This window comes from Vulpes lagopus, chromosome 10 (genome assembly GCF_018345385.1).
Source record: "Vulpes lagopus strain Blue_001 chromosome 10, ASM1834538v1, whole genome shotgun sequence".
Taxonomy (NCBI): Eukaryota; Metazoa; Chordata; class Mammalia; order Carnivora; family Canidae; genus Vulpes; species Vulpes lagopus.
The window spans coordinates 74,203,353-74,223,834 of NC_054833.1; the positions used below are offsets into that span (position 1 = coordinate 74,203,353).

Consider the following 20,482-nt stretch of genomic DNA (forward strand, 5'->3'; position numbering starts at 1 on the left):
TTTGAAAGGCGTGTAAGGGCAGTGAGGGCCGGGATCTGGAGTCCAACAGGGCTCTACGTTCAACTCCTCCCGTGCGGGTTTGTCCTCATCTGGAAGATGCAGTAGTGTCAGTGATTTTTGTCGTAGGCTGACTGTGCACCACATAGGCATTTAGTGCACCGGTCATTCAAGGTTAGTGACTGAAACACAAATGGTTTGAACTGATGAAAAGCATTGTGGGTGGTGGCAGTGTGAAGTGAAAGGCCAGATTCCTGAGTGGGGCTAAAGCAACGTCTGGGAAGGAAAAAAGCAAAGGGAAAACGCAATGACTAAGGGGGGGCGGGGGGATCTAAGTTCGGTTACAGCCATCCCCACCGTCAAGGAGAAGACGCCGGGTCTGCACAAGACCTCACTGTTCTCAGGATTCTGTTAGGAGGCCTGGGTCCTGCGGGTGGCCTGGGCAAGCACTCCCTGGGGCCACGTTGTCTCCACATCTGTAAGATGAGGACAGAGACGCCCCAACAGTTAGTCACTGTGGTCGTGAAGACGGACTGAGAAATGTGCCGGAGAGCACTCTGGAAATCTGCAAAGCGCCACATACAGTTAGGAGTTTTCGAGTCTCTTTACAAAAAAAAAAAAAAAGTTTTTCTTCCAAAGAGAAACTCTGTCCAAGGCCTTTTAGCTGATCAAGGCTAAGACCCTCCCCTCGGTTTCGCAATGCTGCCCCTTCCTACACACCAAAGCCCGCGCCGCGTCAGGAGGCTGTTTTTTTTTCTTTTTTCTTTCTTTTTTTTTTTTTTCCCCTAGCGAAGGCGGGGACTCGGGTGGTGCTGGCAGCCGGCGACGCCGGCCGCGCCTGGCCAGTCCCGCAGCGGCCGCGGTGGGTGTGCCCCGCAGCGTGAGCGCCCCGGGCCCAGGCCCTGCCCGCCGCAGACAGGGCGCCCAGGGGGTGCGCGCCCCGGGCCCCCGGAGTGCGCCTGCCCGGGGGTGCGCGCCCCGCGGGGGACCGTGCACCGGAGGCTGCGTGCGCCCCCAAGCCCGGGTGCAGCCGGCCCCAGGCACCGCCCGCCGCCTCCCTCCCGACTCCTGCGGCGCGCCAAGGTAAGGCGCTGGGGACCCCGGCCCGCGCCCGCGCCCGCGTGGAGGGGGCGTGCCAGCACCCGCCCCGCGCCGCGTCCCCAGCCCGCCCTGAGCCCGAGGCTGCGGCAGCCTGGGCCGACCCGGCTGGACCCCTGCGTGGGGTCCGCGACAGCGCGGGGAGGGCTGCCCATGGTGGGCGCCGCTCCCCTTGCGCCCCGAGCGGCTCCCCGAGCCCCAGTGCCCGGGAGGGCGGAGACGCGTGGGGAGGGGGAGGCCGCGCCGCCCTTGCGGCTCCGGTGGTGCAGCCCCCGCCCGGCGCTTCCCGGCGGGGCGCTGCGGTCCGGGATGCAGATTGCGGGACTGGGCGCCCTGCACCAGCTCCCGGGACGCCCTGGAATCCAGCTCCCCGCCCGTCCGCTGGCTTTTTCGCAAAAGCCGCTCCCCAGGGTGTCCCCCCCGGTATCCCTCGGCTCCTGGCTGAACTTTCCAGAGCTCGCGTTGGGTCACGACCTTGGGCGGAGGCAGGGGGCCGCCCTGGGGAGCCTGCGTGCCGCTGGGTGGGATTCCCTCCTCCTCATCTCTCCTTTAAGGTCAAGCCTTTGACCCCCAAGTACTTTGTCCCTACGGGGCGGCCAGTTATTACTTAGCCTGAGAGTTGGAAAGTGGAGCCCGGTGGCCCCTACACCAGGTCTAAATTAGCGCTTGCCCTGAGCATCTGCCAGGGCCTCAGGAACCAGCGGTGGCAGCTCTCGAGAGACCTAGGGTGCCGGCCTGGAGGGCCAGGAAGAGGCATTTTCCAGGAGAAGGAGAAGGAGAGTCCCCCCTTCCTGAGGATGACCCCCTGAAGCCTGGCAAAGTCCTATTGAACAAATAGGGTCAGAGGAGGGTCAGATGCAGCCAATGACCAGGTTGAGGGTGGGGAGAGAGCATTTTGAATTAAACACAAAACCTGCGCAGGTAAAACCAAATGTGGGTTCTTTAGAACCTTTTCAAGGCATGACATAGAAGAACACAGAGCTACACTTGCAGTATCAGCAGAGTCCATCCTGATAGGACCTTTTCGAGTCTAGTCCTCATGCCCATGTCCAAAGCTCTGCTCGCTGGAACATAGTGTGAGTTCTGGGGAGTGTGAAAGGACACTGAGAAAGGGGGATGGCTCAGGGTCCATGCGGTGAACAAGTACTTGCTCCCTGCAGGCACCAGGCAAGGTAGTGGGATACAGAAATGAAGAAAACAGGCACTGTCTGGCCGCATGGAACTTGCAGTCTGCGAGCCAAGACCAACATGGATCAAATCACTCAGATTGAGAATTCCAGGCAGTGCTGACCACTTTGAAAGGAAAGGATGAGGTACTATGAGCTTCTGTGAGAAGTACAGGGGTCACTCTGTTGGAAGGCCGGTAGGAGTCAAATCAGTTGAAGAGGACGGAAGGAGCCTTCTAATCCAGAGGAACAGTATGTGAGAGGACTCTGAGGCGACGGGCCCAAATGTCATCCCCTTGCCTGGGCCAATCAGCCATGATAATGGGCAGTTGGCATGCCCCTGGCTGGAAGAGGTAGACAGAGGGACTGTCAAGCAGGTGCCGGCGTCACCGGCACGCGTGCATTTAGTACCAGCACTTTGGTAGACAGCCCGTACCCTCTCAGGGTGCCAAGGGGCAGCAGTTCTTTCTTCCAATTGTCCTCTATTGCCCACTGTGCTCAAAACTAACCAAGGCCTCTGCCCAACAGTTAGGGAGATTCATGTGGGGGTGGGGGGTGGGGGCTCATCTTAAGACTTTTAAAGCTAGAATGAACTCATTGACCATAATAAAAAAATTCTTTGGGATGGCTTATATGGCATTTGCTAATCTGGGCCCTGTCTTTCCAGCCCTGTTTTGGGTTCTCCCACTCCCCTATATCTGGGCTACCCACCCCCCATGAGCCCCCTCTATGTTTTACTCCTGGTTATATTTCAGGCAGTTCCTGGAGATCACATTGTCTTTGTACATGCTATCCTTTGTCTAAAATACTCTTCCGACTTGTTCACCCAGTGAACACATACCCAGCTTCCAACTTCAACATGACACCTAAGGTTTCTGCCGTCGCTGCTGCTGCCACCACCACCACCAGTGCCAGGGCCATGCCGGAAGGCTTTTCCTGACCAGAGTCTGTTCTCTGAGTTCCCTGGACCTGCTTTTGTCACAGGGAGCATAAACTTCACTGAGCATCACAAAAGCAGGACTCTCCTGCTATATTTTTTTTTCCTACTGTCATATTTGTGTCTCAAGTACCTAGCACAGAGAAGGATATGTTATGCTTATTGGATGAAAATGGTCTAGGATGGTATTTCTTGACTTTTTAGGGGGAGGAGGGAGTGTTACACATATCTTGGTGATTCTGATGAAAATTGTGGCTACCATCCTTTCCTCCAAGTGCATGTAAAATAAAATATCTTGTATATAATATCACATGATTCACAGCCCTCCCATCACCCACTGACCCCATTTCCAGAACTTTGGACTTTAAGTTTTATAGGAAGCAGCGGCCCAGTGAGATGCAGTGACTGTCTAAGCACCTCCAGCTGGTTAACAGCATGCTGTCCCCCCCCAGTACCCCCTACTGCCTCCCCAATAACCCCCACTGACACCATCTCCCAACCCCCAGCTCCTGACTCCGGGGCACCTTCCAGTTTTCTCCACTTCTCCAAGCCAAGTAGCCTCCTTTCATCCCTGGCACTTTGTGAGGGCCACTGCTCATGACTGGAAGATGGATATTTTGGTTTTGCTTCAGTTCAGTAGCAGCCTAAGGTGTGACAGGGAAAAAAATCTTATTATGGGCAGAGTTGACAATTAGGAAGACAGATGGGCCATCTCCCTGGCCTGTTTGCTGCCCCTTGCCTGCAATATTATTACATCTGTTTTAGCTGGAGGAGGGCACGTGTGCTTCACAGTTATTTTCTGGGCCCTGGATTGAGTCGTGTGGGCCAGGTTTGGCAAAACTCTGGAGGGGATCATTGAGAGTGGGGGCCCAGCTCTTGGTCTTGTCAAAGGCTTTTTGCCTATAGAACAGGCTCTGGGAATGGATGAAGAGAATGAGATTCTTGCTTCCTACCCTTGGAACTCTTCCCTGCTTGCTTCCTGCAACAAAACACCTCCTTCAGGTTATTCGGTATGTTCTTCTCTGTGGATCAGGATCTTCATTCATTCATTCATTCATTCATTCACTAATTCACTCACTCAATCAAAACTGCACAGAGTCTCTGCTTTGTACCAGGCACTGTGCTGATTCCAGTTTATAAGGAAGGATTACAGAGTGTGAGCCAGGGATACAAAGAGATTCTGCTCCGCAAGGGGCAAGGAAGAAGCAACTCATTCTAATTCAACCCAAACCTTGGGAGGTATGTATGGTAGGGAGGATAGTTAGGGCTTCTTTTTTTTTTTTTTTTTTTTTTTAAGATTTTTATTTATTTATTCAAGAGAGACACACACACACACAGAGGCAGAAGCACAGGCAGAGGGAGAAGCAGGCTCCATGCAGGGAGCCTGATGCGGGACTCGATCCCGGGACTCCAGGACCACACCGAGGCCAAAGGCAGGCGCCAAACTGCTGAGCCACCCAGGGATCCCCTAGTTAGGGCTTCTTAATGCTGAGAATGTGCTCACTTCCAAAACCCCGTTCTTATGCAAGTTATGTCATCTCGGAGGAAGAATGACTTTTCTTAACCGTAAAATGGGCTCGATAGCAATCTTGTCCTGCCCATCCCTGGGCAGCTGGGTAGATACAGTGATCACCTCTCAGATGACAGATCCACTCACTTCCAACGTAAGAAACGGGAGCGATACACTATAATAATAATAGCGTGCATGTGTGTAAGCCCTGGCACCTGTAATCCTCTCAGTAATCCTCACGATAGCGACAGTCATTACCCCAGGTGTACACATGAGGAAAATGGGGCTCAGAGAGGTTAAGCAACTTTCCTAGGGCATGGAATGAATCAATGAGAAAACTGAGATCGACGGAACTGTCTCTCAGGATATCAGACGGTCAACCGCTTTGTGCTGTTCCGTAGTGGTCAGTGGGAAGAGGCGTGGGCTTAGAGGCAAGGACATACTGGGATTGGAGCCTAGATCTCCTGCCAACCAGCTGTGTGGTTCACGGCTAGACCCCTAACCTCTCTGTGTCTCGGCACCCAAAGTTTAGGCTAAGGTAGGCCTTCTGTGAACAGTTCCCAGTCTATGTGGATAAGGCTTCAGAGTAGGATTAAAGGAAAGAAGAGGGCCCCTCCTGCTAAAAATAGGCCTGTCTCAGTTTCCAGGATAAAATGGATGCTGCCCCAAGATTTCAAGTAGGTGGTTAAAGTGATATGCAGGCAGTTACAGATTGGTGGTGTCTGAGAAGCTGGCTGAATGCTCCTTCTCCAAGGGAAAGAGACATATTTTCAAAAGTAATATCTCACTGTCCTGTCTGGACCCTGGACCCTGGGGCCTGGGCCCTGGCCCGCACACAGCTTTCTGGGGACACGGGCATTGTGGGAGAAAACATGAGTTCCCATCTGCTCCCCCCTCCGTTATTTTTACCCCCAAAGTAAATAGAACGTATTGGCTGGCTATACTTATATTTTTAATGTGGCTGTGGCTTTTCCCGCTTTGTGTGGAAGCATCCTTTGTTGTCTCCTTTGGTATGTATTTCTAATGTGTTGCTCTGACGTCAAGTGACAAGTGGGGGGCACACGATATGGCGCTGGGGAAAACTTGCCCCATGCAAAGATGAAGAGCAGCCTTCGGTGCCGATTCTCCTCCACAGGCTGGTTTTTGCCCAGAAGCCAGAGATGCCGGCTCCCCATGAAATGGATTTTGATTTTCATAGCAGGGTATCAGGCGGCCAGGCTGAGGGTTTCCAGGTGCTGTGCTTCTCGTGGGTTCCTCACCATCCCACTCCCTTCTGCCTCTGCTGGCGCTGCCATCCTCCTAAAAAGATGCGGAATGTCAGCTTGGGTGGTGGCTGATTGCACGTAGGTCAGGGCCTACCCTTAGGAGGCCCGATACTGAGTGTGTGGGGAGGAGGGACATTGCATCAGAAATGTTTGCGTTTCCTAAGAGATTGTTTTCGTGTATCATCTGTATGATTGTAAATAAATATGCAATCAAGGCCAGCACCCCTCTGCGCCTCAGGAAGAAGGGGAGGAGGGGAAAGGAGGGGAAATGGCTTCACCTTGGGCTAGCCCTGTGAGCCTGAGCAACTGCCTGGGCTTTTACTGAACTTCAGCCCTCTCATCTGTAAAATGCTACTGTTCATGCTGACTTAAGGCTCTTCTGATAGAGGAAACAGAGACTCCCTAAAGCTGATTGTAATGAAGAGGGGGAACAGCCGTAAAATGCAGTGGTGATAGTTAAGAACAGGCCTGAAAGGGTGGAGGCAGGCCTCGAGGCAGGGTGGAGGAGGTTCTGAGTTCGAGGCTATGCTGTCTGTGCAGCTGATGCCGGTGGGGGGGGGGGCTCAGCTCTGCACTTGCCCCCCCCCCACCTCCCTCAACCTACTATGGCAGGAACCTCTCCTTTGTCACTCAGTACCAGTTCCAGAGAGGATCCTGTTTGAGCTCAGTTCTCTGGACCCTGAGACTCTCTCTCACTCCAGGCCATGTCTTGGCTGGTCCCTGGCCAGCCTGGGCATGGGTTGCTGCTGGGGCACGCATCCTCCCTGGGCCGATCAGATGGGAGAGGAGGGCAGAGTGGGGGTTATGTGTATAGAACAGGACCTTTTGTGGCAGGAAGGGCTGTGGGTGGAGATTCCTCGAGAAGGAGATGAAGGTGGGCTGGAACCCCTGCGATATGCTCAGCACAAATACTGACTGAATTGTAAGGCCCTCACAGAGATTCTTAACTTGGGGTTAACAGCCCAAGTTAACCCCAGCTTGTGTGTAGAATTCAGGTTGTGATCATGGTTGGGAGAAGAAAATAACATCTTCATTTAGCATTTTTCTTTGACTATGAATGTAGGCAATAAAACACAGTGTATTTGTAGTATCTGGGAGGTTGTCACAGTAGAAATCACAAATCTTTTCATATCACATTTTAGCTGCTGCAGATAACTTGAACTATGGTTTATACCCACTGCAGCTTCGAAATTACGGCTGGTGCTAAATCTTGGTATTTAATGCATTAAGAAAGAATGCATATTATATATTATGCATTCATTTTGAAAAATTTTAATAATTATATTTCAATATAATTGGCTTTCTTTGTAGTCAAGCTATGCATTTTACTTTATATATTTGAAAATATTCTAAGAAAGGGTCCATTGGCTTCATCAGTCTGCTAAAGGGGTACGTGGCACAAAAAGGGTTAAGATCCTCTAACAGGAAGTCAGTAAGCTATAGCTCCTACTTTCCCACCCTCCCTCACCCTAATCTTTCATATACTCATCTATCTCTGTCTAATTAGCACAAGACATTCTTGAGCAGTAGTAAATTTCATTTAATAGTTTGGCAAATTTGCAAGAGCACATAATTTGTAGTTTGGGTAGAAGGTTTTGATGTATATCCAGAGGTTAATTTACAAATTGCAGGCACACATGGGAAAGTGGTTAGGTGATTCCTATCAGCCCGCAAACCCACCAGCCCCTACATGGATTGCTTGGTCCATCCCATGCAAACCAGTCCATTGAAACAACCACAAAATGTACAATTGTGTTCCTGAGAGGTTAAGGAGCTTGTATAGCTAAGACTAATTGATGAATCACTTGATCAAATGCAAGCTGGAATCCTAGGAAGAAGGAGGAGACTGGGAGAAGAGGCTTTGAAGTGGGCTCTGAAATGGAGGGAATGCAAAGGAAGCAGACAGAAGGAAGGAGGGAGTCAGTGAGGATGTGGGGGGGACTGGCCAGATGTTGATTTTGAGGAGGAAGCCTGGAGAGAGGAGAGCCCTCTGGAGCACATTAAAATAGTGGTTGGGTTTTTTTGCTCTCGTTTATTGAATGCTTAACATGTGCCAGATCTATGCCAAGCCCTTTCAATATAGCAGTTATTCAGTCTTTACAACTGCCCAATAGTGACTAGTAGTATTCCCATTGTATTGGGGGAATAAAGTGAGGCTCTAAGAGCATAAGTACTTGCTGTAGGTCACAGAGGGATTAAGTGGTGGAGCCAGGAGCTCAGACCAGATTTGGCTGATTTCAGAACCCAGTGCTCTTAAAAACCACTATCCACAACCACCGAAGCATCTGTTTGGGTTTTCCCAAACTATGGCTGCCATTTTGTTTTAGTAAGAAAGTGCTTACTATCCATCCCTGGCTTCTTCAGCCTTTTCTCCAGCCTTTTGCCTGTTCTTACACCTCCTCCCTTTCCCCTCTCCACCTTTACTCCTCTCACAGGTGCACAGGCTACATTAGTGAGGGAAGGATAAAAATAGAGAGTGAAGGCTATAAGGCCAAGCAGAATTGGGGTCTCCCACTGGCTCTGCTGCCTGGCCAAGACCACGCCGAGCCTCAGTCGGTATCTGTTAGATGGAGGTAATGATGCTTCCTTTTTTTTTTTTTTTTTTTTTTAGATTTTATTTATTCTTGAGAGACACAGAGAGAGGCAGAGACATAGGCAGAGGGAGAAGCAGGCTCCCTGCGGGGAGCCCGATGCAGGACTCGATCCCTGGACCATGATCACGCTCTGAGCTGAAGGCCAGACGCTCAACCAATGAGCCACCCAGGTGTCCTGTGATGCTTCCTTCTTCAATTTGCATGCATTCTCTTTAATGCTTCAGTGCCATGTTGGATAGTTCTTTCCAGTTGGGTGTCTCCAACCTCTGTTTATACCAGGTGATGGTGTCTATCTCCTAGGCTCCTCTAGGAGGGCCTGCCTAAACCCCTCAAACCTGGCCTGTGGGCAGCCAGCATCACTCCTTGTAGCAGTCAGCTCTGGCCTCCAGGGGAGATTTCATGAGTGCTACTTAGGAGGCTGTCCCCTTGGGCAATAAGCTTCCTTTCCCCATCCCAGAGCTCAGTGGAGCACCTGGCCTGGAGTCCTTTTCAGGAGAACTTTGATCAAAGCAGATTAACTGTGTCCTTCGATTCTCTTTTCAGGACCATTCTTGGCACCTGCTGAGGTCCTTGTCTCTGCGACATCTCACTGGTTACCTAGACTACCCCTCTAGTCTTACAGATGTGGACCAGCGAGGGCAGGTGTCACGCCCTGGTGGCACAGGGTGTGAGCTGGGGTGAGAACCCAGGCCTCTTGCACTAGCTCACCCCCCGGTCCTGACACTAACACTGAAAGTGTCTCTCTCCCACACTGTTAAGCAGGCTGATATTTTGGGGGTGAGGGGACGTTTGCAGAGCACCTGAAATTACATTCTTCTGCAGTTGCTTACTTGCCCCACTCTTGTGCCTGCCTCAGGCTGGCCTTCTCTGACCTAATCTTCTCTCTCATTCTACCCCCAAGTCCTTGGCTTTGCCAGCTGCTGAATGGAGCCCTGTGTCAGCCAGGCCTGTGGGTGGCCGCCTTCGGGTGAAGCCTGGTGGTGCCAAAGTCTCCTGCCCAGAGAATTCGGCCCACTGGGAGAATTGAGGCCTGAAATTCCTAGCATTGGAGTCATTCCTTTGGATGACTTGTCTTCTCTAGAGAGCTATTGTTAAAATGCTAACATGTTAGCATTTGGGGATAATAAGAGATTGCATCTTAGGGTTACCCCAAGGATGAAGTGAGAACGGGCACATAATAAATACATACAATAAATAAATACAAAATAAATAATAAAATTAGCTTATTTTTTTTCTTTCTTTCTAAGGCAGGAAGTTATTCGGTCAGTTCTCTTGCTCAAGTTCTGGTTCTTATTAATTTTTTTGTGTGTGTTTCCTTTAAAGTATTTTGTTTATTTAAGTAATGTGGTCTCCTTTTAAGATTTTTTTTTTCATCTCTAATTATAAAATGGTTTTGAACTTTATTTTCTTGTCTCTAAAATAGGGTAAAAGATCCTGTCTTACTGGTTCATTGAGAATTTATTGAGCTGAAGTACCTGTGGAGGCCGGGCCTGCTGGAGCTGTCAGTGAGAGCCTGGTATTCTGAGTTAGTCTAGAGGTGGGGACTCGAATCACCTGGGGGTTGGGAGAGGTTCTGGGTGGCTCACCAGAGACGGACGACAAAGAGGCAGGAGAAGAGGGATGCAGGGGGGACCCTGCTCTTCCATCCCAGCTATTTGAACGTGGAGTCTGGGTCAGAGGGGACCTGGGAAGACTCTCTGGGCTCTGGAGGAGGATGGATCCTGTGATCTTTCCCCAGATCTTTGGCCTTCCAGGCCTGTTCAGAGGTTCTCTCTGAACTCCCTGGAGGAACGGCATCCTTGGCCTCCTTCCATCACTTATTCACATGACTTTGGTGGAGTGGTAGTGAGCAGACCAGTTCAGCCTAGGTCTGGGAGAGGATTCAGGAGCAGAAGCATCCTGGCCCAGCCTTCTGGCCTGTGAATGAAGAGGGGTAGGGTTGAGGGGCAGTGTCACAGGAGTTTTCTAGCAGTCCCCAGAGCAGAGAGCCTCACTTCTAGGGTTCTCTCCCTTGTCTGCTCTGGGCAGTGAGCATCGTGGTCTGCCCTTCTCTTTGCACTAGCCTGCTGTGAGCTTCACCAGTGTGCTTTCCTACCAGCCTCTGGGGAAGGCTCATCCCCATCGTCCTCATCATAACTGATACTGTCCTTCGAAAGCAGAGGAGTCTAACTGATGCAGAAAATCACTTTCCCTAGGGCTGGAGACCAGGAGCAAAGAGCAGAGGTTTGCTCCTTAGAGGGTTCCTAAGGCCTTGAAACCCAGCAGCAAGCTGCCACTGTGGTGGGGAGGGCGGGTGAAGGAGGTGCAACTGGAGCCTTCCCATGTACCTCTGCTCTTGGCCTACAAAGAAGCCAGCATCAATTCCAGCCCAGAAGTGGGGCTAGGAACCATGTGGTTGATTATACCTCACGTTTGTTGATTGCCTCTGGGCTATTACTATCCCTTCCTCCTTCCCTCCTCTTCCTCCCTTCCTCCCTCCCTCCCTCCCTCATTCCTTCCCTCACTTCCTTCCTGCCATCTAATAAGTACTGACTGTCACTTACCCTGGGCCAGGGACTGTGTGAGGCAGGGAACTTACAGCACAACAGAGGAAATAAAGAATCAGATAGCTAATTACAGTTTGATGAATGCATCTGACAGATGTTCTTACAGGATGCTAGGGGAGCACAGGAGTGTGGGGAGGGGGACCAGCCCTGTCTAGTGTGTGGAGAGGAGAAGATGCCGGTAGGTAAAACTGTCTTGTGGGTTGAGTAGGAGTTACCAGATGGAGAAGGAAGGAGGTGGATTCTGGATAGCAGGAGCAGAGGGAGGTGTAGAAGATGGTGTAGAAAATGGGCAGAGTGACAGTATATGCAGAAAGCTCAGGATGACCACTTACTCACTGAGCTTTTGGTTTTCCCTCCTATGAAATGAGGATAACAGCACCAAAGTCATAGCAGGCATACATGTGAACACATCCTTCCTTTTTACCAATTTATGATCTACCAGAAAGACTCAAACATGCGGAAATAATGGCAATGAGAGACAGAATGTGAGGAGTCCCAAAATCAGTGGAAATGCAATGGAAGGAAAGTAGTGCTTGTTAGAAAGCCTTGGAGGCTGGGCAATATTAACTGAGATTAATATTTAGGATTAGGAAGAGGCGGTACCATTTCAGCAGATCCTCGGGATGGGATGGACTCTGGAAGAGAAGACAGGAAAGGGCATCTCAGAGGTTGGTATGGTGTGAGCCCAGGCACAGAGATGCTCAGGCGCAGGGTGAGGCGCAGAGGAGCTGGTGACCAGCCTGGAAGGGTGGTGGGCTGAGATGAGGTCAGCGCCTAACTGGTGGGCAGGTGAGCAGCGCTGGGTTTACATGTGGCTTTTATTTGACCTCCACAGTGTTTACACAAAGAAGATTTAAGTCAACATTTAAAAATCAGATTTTACATGAATCCACATTCTGGCTTCTTTTGGAAAAAGTCAGGTTTGGCAACACTGGACCCGAATTAATATCCACAAGGCAAGACCTGCCCAGAAGGTGAGTGGTGGCCATTCAGGTGATCATGGCTGTCCAGAGTTACAGGTTGATATCCCACTGGTCAACCAGTTTGCCTGGTCTTTCCACCATTCAGCTCACTCTCAAATTCATACAGTGTGTTCAGAAAGCTCCTACTGAAGCGCTAATTAATTATAAGGGTAGTGAAAGAAAATTCTAAACCATTAACCTTGTAATTCCTTAATCAGATGATGGAATGAACTTTACTACTTGAGAAAATTTTAATTATGGAGTCGTGGTTAGGTAGGGACAACAGGATGCTTGGTGCTTGATGACTTGGGAAGGAAACTCTCAGAAGAGAAGGATGGGAGCAGTCACCTGAAGAGAGGGAGATGTTGGGGCCCTGAGGTGAGTCATTTTGACCACTTCACTCAGCCATGGCATCTGCTATCTTTGCTGGAAGTACCGAAACTTGCCAAGGACAAGTAAAGTATTTGTTGTATTGTAAGATGTTACTACCTTATTTTATTAACCTTTTAAGCTTAAAAAAATTGGACTTTTGAAGGACAAGATGAAATTTGTGTTTGTTTGTTTGTTTTTTAAAAGATTTTGTTTATTTATTTATTTATTCATAAGAGATACGGAGAGAGAGAGAGAGAGAGAGACATAGGCAGAGGGAGAAGCAGGCTCCATGCAGGGATCCCGACGTGGGACTCGATCCCGGGACTGCAGGATCACGCCCTGGGCTGAAGGCAGGTGCTCAACCACTGAGCCACCCAGGTGTCCCGAAATTTGCGTTCTTTTAAATTGATAAACTAATGGAAAAGAGAACTTTTTTCCATTTTTAAAATAATTTTTACAGTGTGTGTGTGGGTAGGTGGGTGGTCTTTGCAATTTGAAAGGTTCAATAAACTCTATTGGGAAATTTTTTATTTAAAATTATTTTAAGGGATCCCTGGGTGGCGCAGCGGTTTGGCGCCTGCCTTTGGCCCAGGGCGCGATCCTGGAGACCCGGGATCGAATCCCACGTCAGGCTCCCGGTGCATGGGGCCTGCTTCTCCCTCTGCCTATGTCTCTGCCTCTCTCTTTGTGTGTGTGACTATCTCTCTAATGCCTTAACTGTCAAATAATTAAAACTTTAAAAATAAATAAATAAAATAAAATTATTTTAAAAATCATGCCAGTGAGTGGAAAACATTTACAATAATATAGAAATATATGAAGGAGAAAACTCTGAACTGTTAAGATTTGGTGATTAAGGGGGTGCCTGGCTGGGTCACTCGGGAGGGCATTCGACTCTTGATCTCAGGGTTGTGAGTTCAAGCCCCATGTTGGGCTGGAACCTACTTTAAAAAATGGGGCACCTGGATGGCTTAGTCGGTTAAGCGTCTGCTTTTAGCTCAAGTCATGATCCCAGGGTCCTGGGATGGAGGCCCACATTAGGCTCCATCCTAATGTGTGTATAGGCTCATATGTGTGTATACATAGCTGGATAGAATTTTTTTTTAAATGAGGTTTTACATACTATTCCACTGTTTTTCTCCTAATGCTCCGTCTTGAATATTGAAGGTCATTACATCACCTCTATGCCTATATAAAGAGAGTCTGTGATGGAAAACACTGCCAGATAGAAAGAGCTTGTTTTGAATCTCCACTGTGCCCCCCTGAGCCTCAGTTTGCTCCTCTATAAAATGGGAACAACGATTCCTTCCTTCACAGATTAAGATGAGGGTTAAATACAATGCAAATTGTGCTCGGCACAGCTTCTTGGATGCTGGGTGACACAGAGCCCACTGCACCACCGAGAAAATGCAAACTCTGCTTACATCTTCCATTCTTAGACTGGAACTGGGGAGGGGGTGGCATCAATTACAACTTTTCACGGTGGAATTTAACATTCTTTTTTCAGTGCTGAGTTACATTAAAATCTCAAGCAGTTCACTAACAGATACATTCAGGTTTTGTTTAGGACATTTTCTCTGGACTCACTTTTATTTATTCAGCTGCAGGAAAATTCTTGAAGCCAGGTATGCGGATTGGAAGGTATGTCTGATAGGGAAGCTGCTGTAACCTTTGCCTGTCCTTTGTGGGGGTGCCCTCTTGCCTGGGGCGGGTGGGGGGTGGGAGAGTCAGCTCTTCGCAGTACAAGGGGGGGATTCACACCTTGCCTTTGGAGACATCCCCTTCCTGCTACCTACTTCTCCTTTTTCACTTCTCTCCTTCCCCTTCCGGCTCTAGACTTACACCCTTGCCCTGTCCTCCCTTCCTCCCTATAGTCTCCCCTTCACACCTTTTGCTTGTGTAAACCCCAACCCTAGATTAAAACTTTACTGTCCCATTCTTTTGAAGCTGCCTTGGGACTGATGGATTCATTTTAAATCCATGTCCTTTGACCTCTGCTGCTACTTGGCCTCCCTCATGTTGTCTCTCATCCAGTCTCCTCAGTGATGGTTGTAACTTGGCCCATCTCCTGTCTTCTGGCTCCAAATCCATTCGTAGGTACTCTCTCTTGGTACTTGGTCTGTTCCCTGCTTTACTGGGAAGGTGGAGGTCATGTGGCTTGAACTCTCACCCCCACCTCATCATTTCTCTTCCTCTTCATCTTTGCTCTCCTCTCCCTTGCTGGAGCCCTGCCTTAAAAACCTCCCCCTCCCACCTGCAGAAACACTCTCCCTCAAACTGGCTGTGGACTCCTGAGCCCGAGCTTTTGGCTCCTCTCAGCTCCGCCCGCTGCTAACTTGGGTGAGTTACTTAGCCTCTCTGGGCCTACTTTCCTCATTGCACAATATAATATGACTAATAAAATCGCCCTGCTGCTCTGTTTGTGGGGAAGAAGGAATTCAACTCTGCTGCCTGTTTGAGCAATGCCTGGAGTATGTGTTGGTTCTTACGCACCTTCTCTTTCTCGCATCTCTGTCCATTCCTCTTCCTGGCTTCTCCCTCTTGGCCTGCAGACATGCTCCCCTTCCTCAGAGCTCACCTTACCCCTCTTTTGAGCTGCTGCCCATTTCTCTCTGGAATTCCACCGAAGCAGCAAAGAGTCGCCCCACCTGCTGCTTCTACCATCTTGTCAACCCCTGGCATCTTCCCTTGTCCTCTGAAACTGAGCCCAGGCTCACTGGTTTCCTCAAGATTTACCCACTTTGGATTTCTGGGCCATGAGCCACCCTGGTTTTTCTTCCCTACCGGCTCCCCACAAGTGACTTTCTTCTTATGCTCCTCCTCTGCTCACCCTTGCTGCCCGTCCCCCAGGACTCCCATGAATCTGTGCCTCCAAATCTTTGGGTCTGTCCCGTGCCTTGGGTCCACCTTTTCCACTATCTGCTGGGCCATACTCTCTGGGTGAATCCCTCTCTGTGGGTGGACCCTTAGGCAGGCACTCAGCATGCCCAAGGACAAACATCCATCCCCCTATGCCCAAATCTCTTTTCCCTCCTGATCTTCCTAACTCCCCTTGTCCCCAGCACTCTGGTTACATAGGTTTGATATGCCAGGGCTGCCAGCACCACCCCCTCCTCCCTGATCCAGTGCCTGAACAGAGGAAGTGTTCAGCAAACAAAGGGTGAATAACCAATGAATTCCAAGTCCTGCTGTTTTCTTTCTCTTTCTTTCTTTCTTTCTTTCTTTCTTTCTTTCTTTCTTTCTTTCTTTCTTTCTTTCTTTCTTTCTTCTTTCTTTCTCTTTCTTTCTTTTTCTTTCTTTCTTTCTTTCTTTCTTTTTTTCTTTCTTTCTTCTTTCTTTCTCATCCCCTTTCAATTCCCACTGCAGCCACTGTGATAGACATTTTATATACTTCATTCCAAGGAATCTGTATAACCCAGTAAAGAGGAAATTGTGTTTTTCCTGTTTTACACATGCATGGACACCATGTCTGGGGGAGGGGGCTTAGGGAACTTGCTAAACACAACTGGTAAGTGGCAGAGCTGGGATTCGTACTTGGACCCACCTTCCTACAAATCCACATTCTTCTTCTTCTTTTTAAAAAAGATTTATTTATTTATTTGAGAGAGAGAGAGAGAAAAGGAGAGAGAGCACAAGTGGGGTGGGGAGGGGCAGAGGGAGAAGGAGAAGCAGACTCCCTGCTGAGCAGGGTGCCCAATACGGAGTTCCATCCCAGGACCCTGAGATCATGACTTGAGTCAGAGGCAGATGGTTCACCGACTGAGCCACCCAGATGCCCCCCAAGTCTTTCTTTCTTAATCTTTATGCTCTCCTGCCTTTAGCAATTCTAGTATCAGCCTATGCTGTAAGTACTGAGTAAGCACTGGAAGCTGAATACCGCATATTGATAAGCATGTTCTTCTGTGGCTATACTATTCATGTGTTGGTGTTCTAATTACCTTGCTATTACCCAGGCTCATCGCTGGTTTATTTCAGAGTCTGTTCCTTGACCCTTGGTGTTACCACTTGAAAGGCTTGACAGAGCCCACGTCCCTGCTGTGAAATGCAAGAGCCTAGAAGTAGGGTTGTGAACATATCTTCAGATAAGGTGTATGTTTTCCTTTCTCTGGGTCTTAGTCTCCCCATCTGCATGTACAATCAGAGAGTTGGAGCAGTTAATTACAAGAGCCTATCTAGGTCTTACGGTCCGTGAATCTGTTTCCTGGTTCTGCTTACTGGTACCTACCGTGTGCCCAGTACTTTGGGGCAATGCACAGAGAGCTTAAGAGGCATTGCCCTGGCATCAAGGGGATGACAGAGTTATTCTGGGAGACAAAGCAAACATTCAGGAAACTGCCAACAACGTAAGACATTATGTAATTATGCCTGCAATCTCAGATTATATACATTTGTGATGGTTCAATAAAGGAGAAGAAAAGCTGCTGCTCTCTTAAAAGAAAAAAATACATAAAAGGAGCAGTTAGTGAAAAGCATTAAGTCTGTCCAGACTTCTTGTCAGACCCGCTATGCTTTTCTCTCTCAAAATCATTTGTTCATTCCACAAATACTTACTGTCCTCTAACGGGCCAGGCTTTGGGGACACCGCCCCCAGACACTACACCACCCCCCTTGCTCACTGCAGCTGGAGTGGTAACCGACACCCAGCTTTCATCTGGTCCCTGCCCTGCTGAAGAACTCTCACTGCTTTCCTACTCTTTACAGGGTAAACTGAGCTGACCTCCAGCCCTGCCTCCCCCATTCCCTGCCCTCACCCTGCACCCTGGGCCTGCTGGGCTGGCCATTCCCCAAGCCCACCATCCAGATATTCATGTCTGAGCTAGAGGGCTGCTTCCTCAGTCTACCTGGCAGGCTCTTATCCTTCAAGCCCAGCGCAAATACCAGGACCGCAGTGGCCTTGTGGTCACTCATAACGCCTTCGCCCACCTCTCCGTGATGCCGCCCCTGCCTCCCGTTTTGGACTGTGAGTTCCTTGAGGGATCTCTGCTCCCTGTCTTATTCATCCGTGGACCCACAGAACCTAGCCCTGTGCCTGAACAATGATTTCTGATGAATGGCGGACCGAATACCATCTATAGAGGCCGATCTGTGAACAGTGAGGCTCCCCTGCCTCCCTCAAGCTGCTGGGCTCTCTCACTTTGTGCCTGGGGGCCCTGCAAAGGTGACAGGATGATTGAGAAGGCATCACTGTCTCCTGTCTCCAAACAGTAGTGGGGAGACTCAGCCAAAAGGGCCTCACTTTGGCCCTGGAGGGGGCCTTCAGAAGCGGAGGCGGTGGAAACCACACATGGCAGAGGCTGCGGTGAAGGAGGCATTTGTGTTGGGCTTAGCTGCCAGGGGGTTTTGTGCTCCAGAGCACAAGTGGGGAAGTATGTTGGGTGGCCAGGCTCCGTGCTGCACACACCCGCTGAGGGGCTGGGCCCCAGACGCCTCCTGCCCTGGGAAGAAAAGGAGGCATTGTGTGCTCTGGCTGCGCTCCAAGGGAAATATTCCTGTTGTTCTTCTATTTTAAACTGCTCCCTTTTTAAAGAAGGAAAGTCCAGAAGTGAAAATCGCTCTCCCACTCCAGCACGTCCTGCCCACCGATTTCAAATCAGTTGCTGCCTTGAAAATATTAAGGAATCTACTAATCCATCAGTTCATTCATTCAATTGCTCTATCTTTAGGAAGTGCTGCCACGGGTCAGCCCTGTCCGGGGCACCAGGGAGACAGTCCTCGTCCCCCTTAGACCATATTCCTGATGACTGTGTGTCCAAACCCTCAGGGAACGTGGCCCCACTCCTTCTCCCAGGCCTGATGTCCCTCTGCAGGTCAGCATTCCCACTTCATGGGCTCCATTTCCCCCTACCTGCAACCCGGTCCTGCATTACACCTCCTTGCAGAGCCATGAGTTACGGCCCACCACCGTCCTCTTGACTCAGCCCTTGCAGACAAGTGTGGCCAGAAGCATGCTGTGGTCTGGGTGGTTAGAAACTTAGGGAGGAAGTTTTAAAGTCAGCCCTAGCTCTACCATCCACTTTCTTAGTGACTTGGATCAAGGAACTAAGGCTTTCTGGGCTTTGGCTTCCCAATTTGCAAACCAGAGCGACTAAAACCTGACCTTGCTCACAGAGTCTTTGGGAGAAGGGAAAGACAGTAGTACATCTTGACCCGGTGCCTACCGTACCACAGGCAACTCTCAATAAATAATAACAAAACAATCAATGATTACTGAGCACTTACTAGCTGCTTGTATCCCTCAGACACAACAGCAACCACAGCTTCTGTTTGGGTGTTTTCCACATGCCAGGTACTCTGCTAGGGATAGGCATGTTGCCACCTGAACAGCCTTATAAAGTGGATACTACTATCCTGTGCCCTTTGGGAGCTGAAGGAAACTGGCTCAAAGAGGAAGAGTGACATGGCCAAGGTCACAAAGCTTACAAGCATGGGAGCTGGTCTCTTAGGCCTCCCCGCCATCCCTTCCCAACCACACCGACCCCCATCACATGCCTGGCTTCTTGGTGCTGGAACCAGCAGCAGCAGCATCTCCTCTCCTGAGAGGGTGTTGGAAATGCAAATTCTCATGCCTACTGAATTAGCATCTGCCTTTAACAAGATCTTCAGGAGATGTACAGGCACCATACAGCTTGAGATGCACTGAGCTACAGTTCACAAAATGTTTTTTAAAGTAGGTTAGAGTAGGATTTCTCGACTCTTGCGTACATAAAAATCACCTGGAGGGCTTGTTAAAATACAGATTCCTGCCCCCCAACCCCTGATTTTGTATCTATTGTTTGTTCCATTCGTATTTATGATTTTTCACTTTCGGGGGTTCTTCTGAGTAGTCATAGCAGACTTGAGTGGGTTCCAGGCAAACACCTGGCCAAGATGGCTCATGGTTTAAAGCTGCTGGAGCCATTAGGGGAATTCTGAGCTGGACTGGGTCCTCACAGAGTCACTGGTAGCAGCATCTCTCTGCTTTTGGGGAAACTGGCCCATTGGCAGGGAGGTATATCTCTCTCCCAAGTTATATGAGGCAGGACCCATGGATTCCTGCATCAGCCGCTGCAGTGGGGGGTGGGGGGGGGTAGGCTTTCACCGTGCCCGGGTGAACAACACAGAAACAAATTTAAGTTGTAACTGAAAACCCTTCTATCTGGCCTGAAAATATGTCTTTCCAATGTAAACTCTGACAGAGTGCTAGATCCGCAAAGAGCAATTTCTCTAAAACTGGTATCTGTGTAACTTGACCACTGCTATCTGGTTAAATAGCAATTAAACATCTCAAGACTCTTTGGAATTTTCAAAGATTATTTGAAAAGTAATTGTGGAGACACCTGGGTGGCTCAGCCGTTAAGCTCTGCTTTCAGCTCAGGGCCTGATCCTGGAGTTCAGGGATCGAGTCCCACATCGGGCTCCCTGAGGGGAGCCTGCTTCTCCCTCTGCCTGTGTCTCTGCCTCTCTCTCTCTCTGTGTGTCTCTCGTGCATAAATAAATAAAATATTAAAAAAAAAAAAAAGAGGGATGCTTGGGTGGCTTAGTGGTTAAATGCCTGCCTTCGGCTCAGGGCGTGATCCTGGAGTCCCAGGATCGAGTCCCACGTTGGGCTTCCTGCATGGAGACTGCTTCTCTCTCTGCCTGTGTCTCTGCCTCTCTCTCTCTCTCTCTGAGTCTCTCATGAATAAATAAATAAAATCTTAAAAAAAAAAAGAAAAGTAATTGTGTTTATTGATTAAATAATTTTAAGTTAATTAGGAAGTCACTGCATTTCTTAGCTTGTTCTTTTGCAAATATATTTATTTTATTTATAGACCAATTGCATGATCACACAATGTTGTTTATATTTCAGTAATCATCTGATGGTTAAAGAGCATGGCTGGTGATGCAATTTAATGAAAGACTTGTTCATTTGCTAAATCCTTCTATCTGGTTCCCTCCTTTTCTATCAAGCTCTACTGGCAACTTGCTTCATAGACAGTTACGGAACTAGAATCTTCAAGGCAGAAAACACTGTGGTCAAGAGCTTTGTTTCTAGAGTCAGACAAACCTCACTTTG

At 49.3% G+C, this 20,482-nt stretch overlaps 1 protein-coding gene across 5 annotated transcripts in view; it reads left to right on the plus strand.

Annotated features, from left to right (window-relative positions):
• The first annotated feature begins 798 nt into the window (after positions 1-798).
• KANK4 (KN motif and ankyrin repeat domains 4) overlaps positions 799-20,482 on the plus strand; it is a 67,901-nt gene continuing 48,217 nt past the window's right edge. For 4 of the 5 annotated variants that reach the window (XM_041771918.1, XM_041771917.1, XM_041771921.1 and 1 more), the window contains exon 1: positions 799-1,080. The gene's annotated coding sequence lies outside the window, so the exon portion shown is untranslated. Of the gene's footprint in view, positions 1,081-11,948; positions 12,088-20,482 lie in introns of all 5 variants that reach the window. The other variant, XM_041771919.1, reaches the window with a different exon arrangement.